Below are 14,320 nucleotides of genomic sequence, written 5' to 3' on the forward strand. Positions count from 1 at the left end.
ATGATTCATGTGCTTGCATAGAATGCTCTGAAATATACTTTTTTGTTTGTTTGAACATGGTTTTCCTCTGTATGCAGACACGTTAGATAGGTTTTGTTGTGATTTGGATCCTATTTGAGCAGTTTTGTCCACTTTTGCACTTTGGCCCTATCTTTATACGTATTTACGTATAGGTCCCCGTAAGAAGGAGTTGATTGACGTCCCGGACGACTAGAAGACCCAAGAGGCCCAGGAAGACTATGAAGAGATGCCAGGTTCATACCCATCTATGATCTGATTAGGCATTTCTTGCTAGATATGCTATCGCTTTATTTTCTGTTATGATGAGATGAACCTGCATAGCCTACTTTTATGCTTAAACTCCTTGTACTCCTATTTACCACGTTGAATCTATGAGATGCCTTGCCTTGCATGTGTATGTGTGGTATATGGTCAAATAGTCTTGGCGTGAGTGGAGATACACTTCTGAGCAGTTGGTGATTAGGAGCTTCTAGCTGGGCCGAGTGAATTAACCTGATCCTCGGATCTGGGGCTTGGTGTGTGTTGGGCAGACCCTACGGAGTATCTGTTGCGGGTACATTCTTTCTAATTACTTGTGATACTTGAGGAGTTTGGGGGCCATACCTGTAATGGGTGCCATCGATGGATCGTTGCGGCGGATGCACCTTGTGATGAAGATACTCACCTTGGCACTTAAAGCTGAGTTAGTGGACCTGGTGTGACGCCCCGAAAATTTACTTAATTAAATCATGCGCTAGAGTAATTCGTAAAAACGGTTAGACGTCAAAACCCCAACCCTAATCGGATCGCTGTCCCGTTCCGCATCGCTCGCGACCGCCCGCCGTGATTAGCGCCGGCGCGACTCCTTTCTTTCTCTCCTCGCGCGAATACTGCGCGCGTGGCCGACCGGCCGCGGCTGCAGCCGCGATTGGCGCCGACGCGTTTTCTTTTCCTCGCTGTTCCCCTCGCGCTGCGCGCTTCCCCGCGCGTGGCCGACCGGCCGCGGTCACCGCCGCGACCGGCGCCGGCACTTCTCCCTCCCTCTTTTTCTTTTCTCTCTTTCTCCCTATTTCTTTTCCTTTTCCCTTTTCTTCCCTTCCCTTTTCTTTCTTTTCCCTTTTTCTTCCTTCCCTCCCTTTTCTTTTCTCCCTCCTTCCTTCCTGCCCCTCCCTCTTTTCCCTCTGCTCCCGAGCGCCACACGCCGCGCGCTGCCGTGCCGCGCACGCGCTCGCCCCCGCGTGCCCCGCGTGGCCGTGCGCCACGCCGTGCGCCGCGCCGTGCCCGCGCCCCGCTCTGGCTCGCGCCTCGACGCGCCGCGCGCGCACGCGTTCGCGCCCGACCCCGCAGCGCCGCGCCGCCCGCCGCTACGGCGCCCCGCGACGCAGCGCCGCCCGCCGCTGCCGCGCCCGCCCCGACGCGCCGCCCGCTGCTGCCCCACACCGCCGCCGTCCTGTACTCGCATCGCACGCCGCGTCACGACGCGGGCAAACGGACGAACGCCATTAAGGCGCCCCGCACCGCTCGCCGGCCTCCATTGCCGCACCCCGGCCTCCACCGCCTCGGCCGCCTATAAATAGGGCCGAGGGGCACCCCCGGCACCCCACGACCGCCGCCTCACGACCAGCCCCTCGCCTCCACCGCCCTAACGCCGCCCCCGCCGTGCTCCCGAGCCGCCGCCGCCCTCTCCCGTCGACCAGCCTCCACGCGCCACCCCAGCCCGAGGTGAGGCCGGGAATCAAACCCCCTCACCTCCCTCTCCCTTTTGCCCCCATTCCCGGCCGCCGCCGCACTCCGGCCTGCCGGAATCGGCCGGCGCCCGAGCCCCCTTTCCCTCCCCTGTTTTCTATCAACGGGAGGAGGAAGAAGGAGGGCAAGTTTGCCCAAAACCCCCTGCCTTTTCCCTATTTCTCTCAAGAGCCTTTCACTCTTTACATTTGTTCGCGAAAGAAACCCTGCCCTTTTTGATAATCCAAGATACACCCCCCACCATATAAACCTAAAATCAAATAAACTTTCCACCACCTTTTAATGAGCCTCAAACATTCTCTAAAAATTACGACCAAGTCCTTTCCATACCGTATATAGTTACGAATAGGCCCCTGGACCCCGTTTAAACCCTAAAACCTTCTTTAGCGCGTCATTTTATGCGCGAAATGACCTCCGATCGACCCGAAACTTTACCACGCCCTTTCTACTATAGTTTTAGCCATGCCATTAAGAAATCACCCAGAAATATTACCCCTATCCCCGTAACTAAATTATTTCCGATTCAAGCTCATCGATGAAAGCTTTTAGTTCTTGCGCTTGATTGTGTGTTTGCTTGCTTGCGTCGTAGGACACGGAGTGAACGAGGAAGGTCCCGACTGTGACCAAGTGAACGAGAACCAGTACTGCAACCCCGAACCCGAGGGACAGTGCTTCGATCAGGACCTCCCGCAAGGACTGGACGATGGCAAGTTCAATCCCACCCTTTGATGCATGTTTCTGTCCTAGTTTTTATAAACACAACCCAATGGCCTGTTTTATAACATTGCATGGTTTTGCTTGCTGAAAACACGGTAGGATAGCCACCCTTGTTTGTGATAGCCATACCTTGACCACCTGGTTTTATAAAGAAAATGTGTGTGTGGGAAGGGATAAAATGTGGTTTTGAAAGACGAGTTAGACGGGATGGATGGCATTTCTGTGTGAGTTGCCGTTGGTGTGCTCGTACCTGTGTGGTTGAGCGAGGAAGGGAGATATCCATCTTGTCACCCCTAAGGACCGAGTTGGTGTGACATCTCACCTAGCTTTCTGTCGTGCAAACCACTTGACCGTTGTATGGGCAACGGCTTAGCATAAATCCCACTAGTTAGTCTGATAGCCATCAGGAGTGCTGAGAGCAACGGGTGATCAAGGAGAAGGGATAAGCTCTGTGTGACTTATGCCCTGGTTAAACCTCGGTGATAGGTTGAGTAACCCCTTGGTGGATCCCGTGATGGCTAGTCAGGTCTAGCTAAGGTGGGTAAGGGCTTTGATGGGATCTGCACCGGCACTAAGGTGTTCGTGCTGTGGTACCCCACCTGTGGGTAAAGTTGCACACCTCTGCAGAGTTAAGATCTATTCGAATAGCCGTGCCCACGGTATTGGGCAAGTTATGGTGTGGTCACATAACTAGAGTTTCTCTCTGGGAATGGTTGGGCCGGTGTGAGTTGTTTGGAAAGTGTCCGGCAGTTGTGCCGTGTGCTACGGCGGACGGGGAGTCCGGTAGCAGTTTGAAACTTGGATCCTGTGTGGATCAACACCATATACTCTCTGGTACTATAAAGTTGTTTTGAAAATGTTTTAAACGAACCCTTGCATACAACCGAGCTTTCTGCAAATGAACCCTAGCTGTATCCTTGAATTATCCGGTGCATTTAATTCTGTTATTCCCCCTCCGTGGGTGTGATTGGACTTGCTGAGTACGTTTGTACTCACCCCATTCTTACTTTTACAGTGGACGACCCAGACTACGTCCCCGAAGACATCGAGTAGGGTTTCGTCCTACCCCCGGCCTTGCCTGTGGTTAGGGCCACCGCTAGGATCCCGCATGGCGCAAGACTCTGATGATCCTCTTTTCGTAGCTAGTGTAGTGGTGTGGGTTCTAGTTGTAATCCTCGCGATAGTGGCGCTTCACTGCCCATTACCGCGTAGAATTATACGGTGATGTACCATCTGATGTAATAAAAGTGTTATCAGCCTCCTGGGACTGATAAAGCAACACTTTTAAGTCTTCCCTGATGGGGGGACGCTTCAGGTGGTATCAGAGCCGTAGGCTGGCCGTAGGACGTGACCCTAGGAACGAGACCCTCTTTTAAGCCCTAGGATTTGCCCTGACTGAGCCTTTTTTCACGAACACTTACCACTGGTCTTTGCCTTGTTCCAGATGGCTGGCAATGGATGGGTTAGCGGAATCTGCCACGCAGAGCCCGGCCTCCCCAAGTTACTGTTGCTCAGCCTGGAACGCGTTGGGGTCATGGGGCCACCGGAGTATGCCTACCGAGAATACATCTCCGGAGGCACCCTTCGGTGCGACATGATGGTTTTTATGGAGAGAAGCACCCGCTACCCTGAGGTGGACCCTTGGTTCATCTCCACCACCGGTTTTCGCTTCCCCGACACCTACCGAAAGGCCACCCGTAAAGCCCTGCGATGACTGCGTGTGATCTATAGGCACTACCTTCAGTGGACTCCTATGGGATTTTTCCCACCCACTGAAGGAAGAGGACGCACTTGGATTGCCCGGATGAGAGGACTTGGACGAGAAGAGAAAGACCTAGAAGATACGGTCTCCCACCTATCCATCTACCTTACTGGCTTGGATGCACTCTACCGCGAGCAGGCGGCACAACTGAAGAAGCTGATCCATGGGATTGAAAAGATAACCCAGGAGCTGGAGGAGCAACGGACTAGAGCCGCAAACGCCGAGTATTCCTCAGCCGCCCTCCAAGCCCAGATGCAAGAGTACGAGAACCGCAACGGCATAGGTGGATGGATAGAGGAAGAAGAAGAAGAAGAACCCATGGAGACCCATTGGGATAAAGGCACTCAGACCGAAGATGAGATGGATCGGTGCCTCCCAATAAAGAAGCGCCCTATCAGGATCGAGGAGGAATCCCCATGATAGGATTAGCACTCCGAACTAGAACCCTACCCTAATGACCACGTATCCATGAAAACTGTACCATCCCTGTTGCAATAATAAATGTTATCTACTCCCTTTTGTACCTGTGCTAGATTGTTTACCCTATCCTTGTTTCAGATGGCTGAGGAAGGATGGACCCAGGCCGATTGCCAAGATGCACCTGGCTTTCCCAGCCTCTTGATCAACACCCTGGAAGACCTTGGCGTTACGGAGCGCCCAAGGTATTACAGCCGAGAGTACGAGCACCATGGTACCCTCCGCTACAGGGTGATCCTGGTCATCGCCAGGAGCAACCGCTACCCCGACATCCAGCCTTGGCGAGCGACCGCCACGGGGTTTAGACACCAAGACACCTACCCCTTGGCCATCAGAAAAGCACTCCGTTATTTGTGCCGGATTTTTGAAGAACACCTCGCCCCCACACCAGCGAAGTTCTTCCCGCCGGCCATCAGAACCCCAGTCTGGGAAGCACGCATGAGAAATCTGGAACGACGCCGCCATGAAGAAGGCCCCCTATACCAAGTGGCTACTTATCTAGCCGCCTTGGACCAACTCTTTGATGAGCAAGCCAACCTCCTGAGGGAGCAGATCCATCGAGCCGAGCAAGCAGAGCTCGCAGTGAGACTGCAACAGGTCCGAGCCGCCCACGCCAAAGCAAGAGCCGCAGCCGCAGTTAGCAGCGAAGCAGTTGCCCAAGAAAGCCATAGGCAGGCCCGAGACCGGCGTATGCAAGATTGGACCCAAAGTGGAACACCAGTCCCGGCAATTGGGGAAGACCATGTTCTACTCGGGACACCCGTCATAGGGTGGGGATCACTCTTCGGAAACCCACAGGCCCCACCCGAGAACCCTGAAAGTTCTGCTGCCGCTGCTGAAAGGGATGCTGTAGGGCAACCCGTGACAAATGGAAATCCAGAGGACGGCGAGCAAGGATCACTCACACTCCCTGCCCCAGAAGAAGGCACGCCCCGCGAGTAAAATGACCGACACCACCCTAGCAATGTACCCCCAGCCCCTTTTGCTTAAGACGTACCCTTGGGAATGATCCCGGACGAGTAGTGCGAGACCTGGTTGTGCCCCCTTGCAATAATAAAGTTGTTTGTGCTTGTTGTTTGTGATGTTGTGTGTTGTTGTGTGCTGCTTATTTAGGTAATTACCGGCAGGAGGTAGATTCTGCCTTATATACGAATTAAACAACTTAAACATCACATAATAGTAACCCCACTCTACCCAATCAACAGATGGTTCCCCGGAGCGTCACGAGGGCCTCCCGTAGCCGGAACCCCGCAACCGCTGGTGCCAGAGCACAGCCTGCTGGACAAAACCCTCCTCAGGCAGAACAAGAAGTAAGCCAGAACCGAGGAGAAAATCAAGGAGAAGAGCAACTACCACCACCCCCACCCCTCGGAGACCTGGCACAGATAATCCACAACCAGACCCTAATACTGGAAACCCTGGCCAACGCCCTCGTTAACCGGCAACCCCGAGGGCAGAACATGAATGACAAGCTGACAGCTTTTCTGAGGACTAAGCCGCCTACCTTTGCCGGATCCTGCAACCCTTTGGATGCAGACGACTGGTTACGAGTGATCCAGAGGAAGCTCGAACCGTTCGAATGCCAGGACCGAGACAAAGTCCTTCTGGCAGCCCACCAACTCACCGGAACCGCATTAGCTTGGTGGGAGAATTACTGTGCTGCAGCCGAGGATGCCTCTACCATCACTTGGGTGGAATTCGTGAGAGAATTCCGCCGATATCACATCCCCTCGGCCACGATGAAGCGCAAGGCGGATGAATTCCACGCACTACAGCAAGGAAACATGACGGTGGAAGAGTACACCCACCGGTTCATAGAGTTGGCCCGATATGCACCGGAGGAAGTGAACGATGATGACAAGAAACAGGATATGTTCAAGAAGGGACTGAGCCCAGAACTCCGGACCTTGCTCACCCCTCAGATCTACCCTGACTTCAACACCCTGATGAACAAGGCTATCCTTACGGAAAGGGCCAAAACTGAAGAGAAGAAGGAGAACAAACGTAAATTCCTGGAGAGTAAGGCCCGCCAACAAGACCGCTACCAAAAGCCGAGGAGCTCCAGCTACATTGCACCAAGATCTCAGGCCCCGATGCAGTATAGGACTCAGTCTCAAGTGACAGGATCACAGGCCCCGCCCAGGAGTCAGAATACCACGAGGGCCCCGCAGAGCAATGCAAGCCAGGTCGCTCCCGAAAACAACAATGTTAGGGCCTGTTTCAACTGCCGCGAGATAGGGCATTACATTGCCAATTGCCCTTATGCCAAGAACAAGCCGGCTACATCAGCCTTCTCCAACACGGTGAATGGACCCAGACCAGCCCTGACTGGTGCCAACCGTGTGCCCGTCCGCAACAATGACAACAGTCAGCAGACGAAGCAACCTCAGCAATCATTTGGACGAGCCCGCGTCAATCACATCGATGTGCAGGAGGCTCAAGAAGCTCAGGGCGTAGTGCTCGGTGAGTACCTAGTCAACTCAGCCCTGGCAACAGTACTATTTGATTCTGGAGCATCGCACTCGTTCATATCCTCAAGCTTTGTGGGAAAACACAAAATACCTACAGTACTACTAAAAACCCCCTTATTAACCCGGACGCCTGGAGGCGACATCAATTGTCAATTAGGTTGTTCACAGGTAAGAATCAATTTAAGTGGGGTAGAATTTCTAGCAGATTTGGTAGTACTTAAGTCTGGGGGAATAGACGTGATTCTTGGGATGGACTGGTTAAGCCGACACAAGGGACTCATAGGCTGTACTGACAAAGTGGTACACCTAACAAACCCCGAAGGAGTACAAGTGATCTGCCATACCCGGGATAGTAATTTTGACCCAATGGTATTTAGCGTGGAAGCCAAGCCCTTAGAAGGAGTCCCGGTAGTGAACGAATATCCAGATATCTTCCCCGAAGAACTTCCCGGTATGCCGCCGGACAGGGATATAGAGTTCGTCATAGACCTCATTCCCGGAACCTCCCCCATAGCCAAGAGACCCTATAGGATGGCGGCATCTGAGTTGACAGAATTAAAGAAACAACTAGAAGAACTACAACGAATTGGTTTCATCAGACCAAGCTCGTCACCATGGGGAGCCCCAGTCCTATTTGTCAAGAAGAAAGATGGGAGTATGAGGTTGTGTGTAGATTACCGGGCACTGAACAAGGTTACCATTAAGAATAAGTACCCTCTCCCCAGAATTGATGACCTTTTTGACCAGCTAAAAGGAGCCAAGTACTTTTCCAAGATCGATCTAAGGTCAGGATATTTTCAGCTCAAAATTAGGGAAAGTGACATCCCTAAGACAGCTTTTGTCACCCGCTACGGGCAGTTTGAATTCACCGTGATGTCCTTTGGACTGACCAATGCCCCTGCCTATTTCATGAACCTCATGAATAAAATATTTATGGATGAGCTAGATAAGTTTGTCGTAGTCTTTATTGACGACATACTTATCTACTCCAAGAGTATTCAGGAACATGAGCAACATCTGCGGGTAGTATTGGAAAAGCTGAGAGCACATAGGCTATACGCTAAGTTTAGCAAGTGTGAATTCTGGCTGGAGAGAGTAGCTTTCCTTGGACACATTCTGACTGCGGAAGGCGTAGCAGTGGACCCGGAGAAGGTCGAAGCCGTTTCCAACTGGCAGCAACCAACTAACGTTAGTGAAATCAGGAGCTTCCTTGGATTAGCTGGGTATTATCGGAGATTTATCGAGGGATTTTCCAAAATAGCCCGACCCATGACGGAACTTCTTAAAAAAGAGAAGAAGTTCGCCTGGACAGAAAATTGTGAAAGAAGTTTTCAAGAATTGAAGCAAAGGTTGACAACCGCCCCAGTACTGACCCTACCGGACATTCATCGGGACTTTGTCATTTATTGTGACGCATCCCGACAAGGATTAGGGTGTGTTCTGATGCAGGACGGGAAAGTCGTTGCATACGCTTCCCGCCAACTCAGGACTCATGAGCAGAATTATCCGACCCATGATTTGGAATTGGCAGCCGTAGTGCATGCCCTTAAAATTTGGAGACACTACCTGATCGGAAATAAGTGTGAGATTTACACCGACCATAAGAGTCTGAAGTATATTTTCACCCAGCCGGATTTGAACTTAAGACAAAGAAGATGGTTGGAATTGGTCAAGGACTATAATTTGGAAATTCACTACCACCCTGGTAAAGCGAACGTGGTAGCCGATGCCTTGAGTCGGAAATCCTATGGACCCAAAGATGACCATCTGCGTGAGGAAATGGCACGATTAAATGTGCACATTATTCCTCGAGGTTCCAGCCAAGTGCTAAATGTCCAATCGACACTAGAGGATAGAATTAGAGAGGCCCAAAGCGCGGATCAAGAATTAGTAAAAATCTGCAAACAAACTGGGGAAAACAAAGCACCGGGTTTCCGAGTGGATGACAAAGGAACGTTATGGTATGAGGATAGAATTTGTGTACCCCAGGATGGAGACTTCCGGCAGATAATCATGGACGAAGCACAACTCGGCCTACTCCATCCACCCAGGATCCACCAAAATGTATATGGACATAAAGCAAAAATATTGGTGGAATGGAATGAAGGCGGATATTGCACGATTTGTGGCCCATTGTGATACCTGCCAAAGGATCAAGGCCGAACATCAAAAGCCGGCAGGATTATTGCAACCCTTGCCTATCCCGGTTTGGAAATGGGATGAGATAGGAATGGACTTTGTAGTAGGTCCACCCCGATCACAGAAGGGACACGATTCCATATGGGTAATAGTGGATCGACTCACTAAATCGGCTCATTTCATACCCGTACGGACCACTTATGGTGGAGAAAAGCTGGCAAAACTCTATGTGGAAAATATAGTGAAGTTACATGGAGTGCCTAGCAGAATTGTCTCGGATAGAGGAACCCAGTTCACCTCTAGGTTTTGGAAAAGCTTGCATCAGGCCATGGGCACCAAGTTAGATTTCAGCTCCGCATATCACCCACAGACGGATGGTCAAACCGAAAGGGTGAACCAGATCATGGAAGATATGCTGAGAGCATGCGTCCTGACCTATGGAAATGATTGGGAACAGAGCCTACCTTATGCAGAATTCTCGTACAATAATAGTTACCAAGCCAGCTTGGGCATGTCGCCGTTCGAAGCCCTCTATGGAAGAAAGTGCAAAACCCCCTTGATGTGGTCGGAAGTTGGAGAACGTGCACTAGTGGGACCCGCACTTATAAAGGAAGCAGAAGAGAAAGTAGCGGAGATCCGCGAGAAATTGAAAGCAGCCCAGTCGCGACAAAAGAGCTACGTAGACAAGAAGAGGCGGGAAATAAATTTCAACCCGGGAGATTTTGTCTATCTCAAAGTCTCACCCATTCGAGGGACACGAAGATTTCAGGTACAAGGGAAATTAGCCTCTCGATACATTGGACTGTATCGAGTTCCGAAGAGGGTCGGAGCAGTAGCGTACCAACTGGAGTTACCAGAAGAAATGTCGGATATACACCCAGTATTCCATGTTTCACAATTAAGAAGGTGTTTGAGAGTCCCCGAGGGGGAACACGTACCGGTGGAAACAATAGACCTGCAACCGGATCTGCGATACCAGGAAGTACCGATCAAAATTCTGGACACTGTCACTAGGAGGACAAGAAACTCCGAAGTACGGATATGCAGAGTTCAATGGAGCAGACACGGAGTAAAGGAAGCAACCTGGGAACGCGAGGAGGCTCTAAAGAAGGAATTTCCCCATCTGTTCAGGAGCCGGCCGAATCTCGAGGACGAGATTCATTTAAGTGGGGTAGGTTTGTGACGCCCCGAAAATTTACTTAATTAAATCATGCGCTAGAGTAATTCGTAAAAACGGTTAGACGTCAAAACCCCAACCCTAATCGGATCGCTGTCCCGTTCCGCATCGCTCGCGACCGCCCGCCGTGATTAGCGCCGGCGCGACTCCTTTCTTTCTCTCCTCGCGCGAATACCGCGCGCGTGGCCGACCGGCCGCGGCTGCGGCCGCGATTGGCGCCAACGCGTTTTCTTTTCCTCGTTGTTCCCCTCGCGCTGCGCGCTTCCCCGCGCGTGGCCGACCGGCCGCGGTCACCGCCGCGACCGGCGCCGGCACTTCTCCCTCCCTCTTTTTCTTTTCTCTCTTTCTCCCTATTTCTTTTCCTTTTCCCTTTTCTTCCCTTCCCTTTTCTTTCTTTTCCCTTTTTCTTCCTTCCCTCCCTTTTCTTTTCTCCCTCCTTCCTTCCTGCCCCTCCCTCTTTTCCCTCTGCTCCCGAGCGCCACACGCCGCGCGCTGCCGTGCCGCGCACGCGCTCGCCCCCGCGTGCCCCGCGTGGCCGTGCGCCACGCCGTGCGCCGCGCCGTGCCCGCGCCCCGCTCTGGCCCGCGCCTCGACGCGCCGCGCGCGCACGCGTTCGCGCCCGACCCCGCAGCGCCGCGCCGCCCGCCGCTACGGCGCCCTGCGACGCCGCGCCGCCCGCCGCTGCCGCGCCCGCCCCGACGCGCCGCCCGCTGCTGCCCCACACCGCCGCCGTCCTGTACTCGCATCGCACGCCGCGTCACGACGCGGGCAAACGGACGAACGCCATTAAGGCGCCCCGCACCGCTCGCCGGCCTCCATTGCCGCACCCCGGCCTCCACCGCCTCGGCCGCCTATAAATAGGGCCGAGGGGCACCCCCGGCACCCCACGACCGCCGCCTCACGACCAGCCCCTCGCCTCCACCGCCCTAACGCCGCCCCCGCCGTGCTCCCGAGCCGCCGCCGCCCTCTCCCGTCGACCAGCCTCCACGCGCCACCCCGGCCCGAGGTGAGGCCGGGAATCAAACCCCCTCACCTCCCTCTCCCTTTTGCCCCCATTCCCGGCCGCCGCCGCACTCCGGCCTGCCGGAATCGGCCGGCGCCCGAGCCCCCTTTCCCTCCCCTGTTTTCTGTCAACGGGAGGAGGAAGAAGGAGGGCAAGTTTGCCCAAAACCCCCTGCCTTTTCCCTATTTCTCTCAAGAGCCTTTCACTCTTTACATTTGTTCGCGAAAGAAACCCTGCCCTTTTTGATAATCCAAGATACACCCCCCACCATATAAACCTAAAATCAAATAAACTTTCCACCACCTTTTAATGAGCCTCAAACATTCTCTAAAAATTACGACCAAGTCCTTTCCATACCGTATATAGTTACGAATAGGCCCCTGGACCCCGTTTAAACCCTAAAACCTTCTTTAGTGCGTCATTTTATGCGCGAAATGACCTCCGATCGACCCGAAACTTTACCACGCCCTTTCTACTATAGTTTTAGCCATGCCATTAAGAAATCACCCAGAAATATTACCCCTATCCCCGTAACTAAATTATTTCCGATTCAAGCTCATCGATGAAAGCTTTTAGTTCTTGCGCTTGATTGTGTGTTTGCTTGCTTGCGTCGTAGGACACGGAGTGAACGAGGAAGGTCCCGACTATGACCAAGTGAACGAGGACCAGTACTGCGACCCCGAACCCGAGGGACAGTGCTTCGATCAGGACCTCCCGCAAGGACTGGACGATGGCAAGTTCAATCCCACCCTTTGATGCATGTTTCTGTCCTAGTTTTTATAAACACAACCCAATGGCCTGTTTTATAACATTGCATGGTTTTGCTTGCTGAAAACACGGTAGGATAGCCACCCTTGTTTGTGATAGCCATACCTTGACCACCTGGTTTTATAAAGAAAATGTGTGTGTGGGAAGGGATAAAATGTGGTTTTGAAAGACGAGTTAGACGGGATGGATGGCATTTCTGTGTGAGTTGCCGTTGGTGTGCTCGTACCTGTGTGGTTGAGCGAGGAAGGGAGATATCCATCTTGTCACCCCTAAGGACCGAGTTGGTGTGACATCTCACCTAGCTTTCTGTCGTGCAAACCACTTGACCGTTGTATGGGCAACGGCTTAGCATAAATCCCACTAGTTAGTCTGATAGCCATCAGGAGTGCTGAGAGCAACGGGTGATCAAGGAGAAGGGATAAGCTCTGTGTGACTTATGCCCTGGTTAAACCTCGGTGATAGGTTGAGTAACCCCTTGGTGGATCCCGTGATGGCTAGTCAGGTCTAGCTAAGGTGGGTAAGGGGTTTGATGGGATCTGCACCGGCACTAAGGTGTTCGTGCTGTGGTACCCCACCTGTGGGTAAAGTTGCACACCTCTGCAGAGTTAAGATCTATTCGAATAGCCGTGCCCACGGTATTGGGCAAGTTATGGTGTGGTCACATAACTAGAGTTTCTCTCTGGGAATGGTTGGGCCGGTGTGAGTTGTTTGGAAAGTGTCCGGCAGTTGTGCCGTGTGCTACGGCGGACGGGGAGTCCGGTAGCAGTTTGAAACTTGGATCCTGTGTGGATCAACACCATATACTCTCTGGTACTATAAAGTTGTTTTGAAAATGTTTTAAACGAACCCTTGCATACAACCGAGCTTTCTGCAAATGAACCCTAGCTGTATCCTTGAATTATCCGGTGCATTTAATTCTGTTATTCCCCCTCCGTGGGTGTGATTGGACTTGCTGAGTACGTTTGTACTCACCCCATTCTTACTTTTACAGTGGAAGACCCAGACTACGTCCCCGAAGACATCGAGTAGGGTTTCGTCCTACCCCCGGCCTTGCCTGTGGTTAGGGCCACCGCTGGGATCCCGCATGGCGCAAGACTCTGATGATCCTCTTTTCGTAGCTAGTGTAGTGGTGTGGGTTCTAGTTGTAATCCTCGCAATAGTGGCGCTTCACTGCCCATTACCGCGTAGAATTGTACGGTGATGTACCATCTGATGTAATAAAAGTGTTATCAGCCTCCTGGGACTGATAAAGCAACACTTTTAAGTCTTCCCTGATGGGGGGATGCTTCACCTGGAGATGGAACTATATCAAACATGCACACCACTTATCCATTATGCAGGTGGATCCGGTCAGAGCTAGCTACGCACGGCACCAAGCCTATAGGAGAATAGGGTATCAGTGTAAGGGGAGGAGGTGTTGACCTCACATCTCCCGAGTAGCAGGATTCTATGGGATCCCGGTGTAGGAAGGCTTCATAGTCCCAGGGCGACTCCTCGCGGGAGAACGCACCCACCAAACCCAGGAAATCAGGATGGTGGCTGTAGCTGCTAGTTTCACAGTAGACCAATGTCTCATCGTTCAGTTAGGTTGCTCCTGGCTGGCTCTGATTCGAGTGGGTCCAAGTGTACAACCCCTGCAGGGTGAAAACTATAGTATAGCCACATACTCGGTCATGTACAACTCTTGATCCAGTTTCACTTTCATAGATTAGTGTTACTAATCTTCTATCTCCCTCTAGTGATGAATTCCTTCCTGGGGCAGCTGAGGTGCGAGGAGAGGGAGTTCTTGCACCGACTTGGTGGTTTTGGAAGGTGTGTCTAGATCGGAAACCTGGGATGTTGGGATAGCCCGTGTTAAGGTGTTTTGGATGATGATATAAACTCGCTTGCAGCTTGCATAGGAAAACCCCAGCCTTATCCTTTGGCTACTTTTTATACCCTTGCATTCCACTTAAAGCTTGCATGCGGATGGAGATATGAACCTATCCCGTCCTTGGTGATAGTTTGGTAGATGCAGGATCCGACCCGAAGATCAAGCCCGACGACGATGGATGAAACTA

The sequence above is a fragment of the Panicum hallii genome, chromosome 8, assembly GCF_002211085.1.
Source record: "Panicum hallii strain FIL2 chromosome 8, PHallii_v3.1, whole genome shotgun sequence".
Classification (NCBI taxonomy): domain Eukaryota; kingdom Viridiplantae; phylum Streptophyta; class Magnoliopsida; order Poales; family Poaceae; genus Panicum; species Panicum hallii.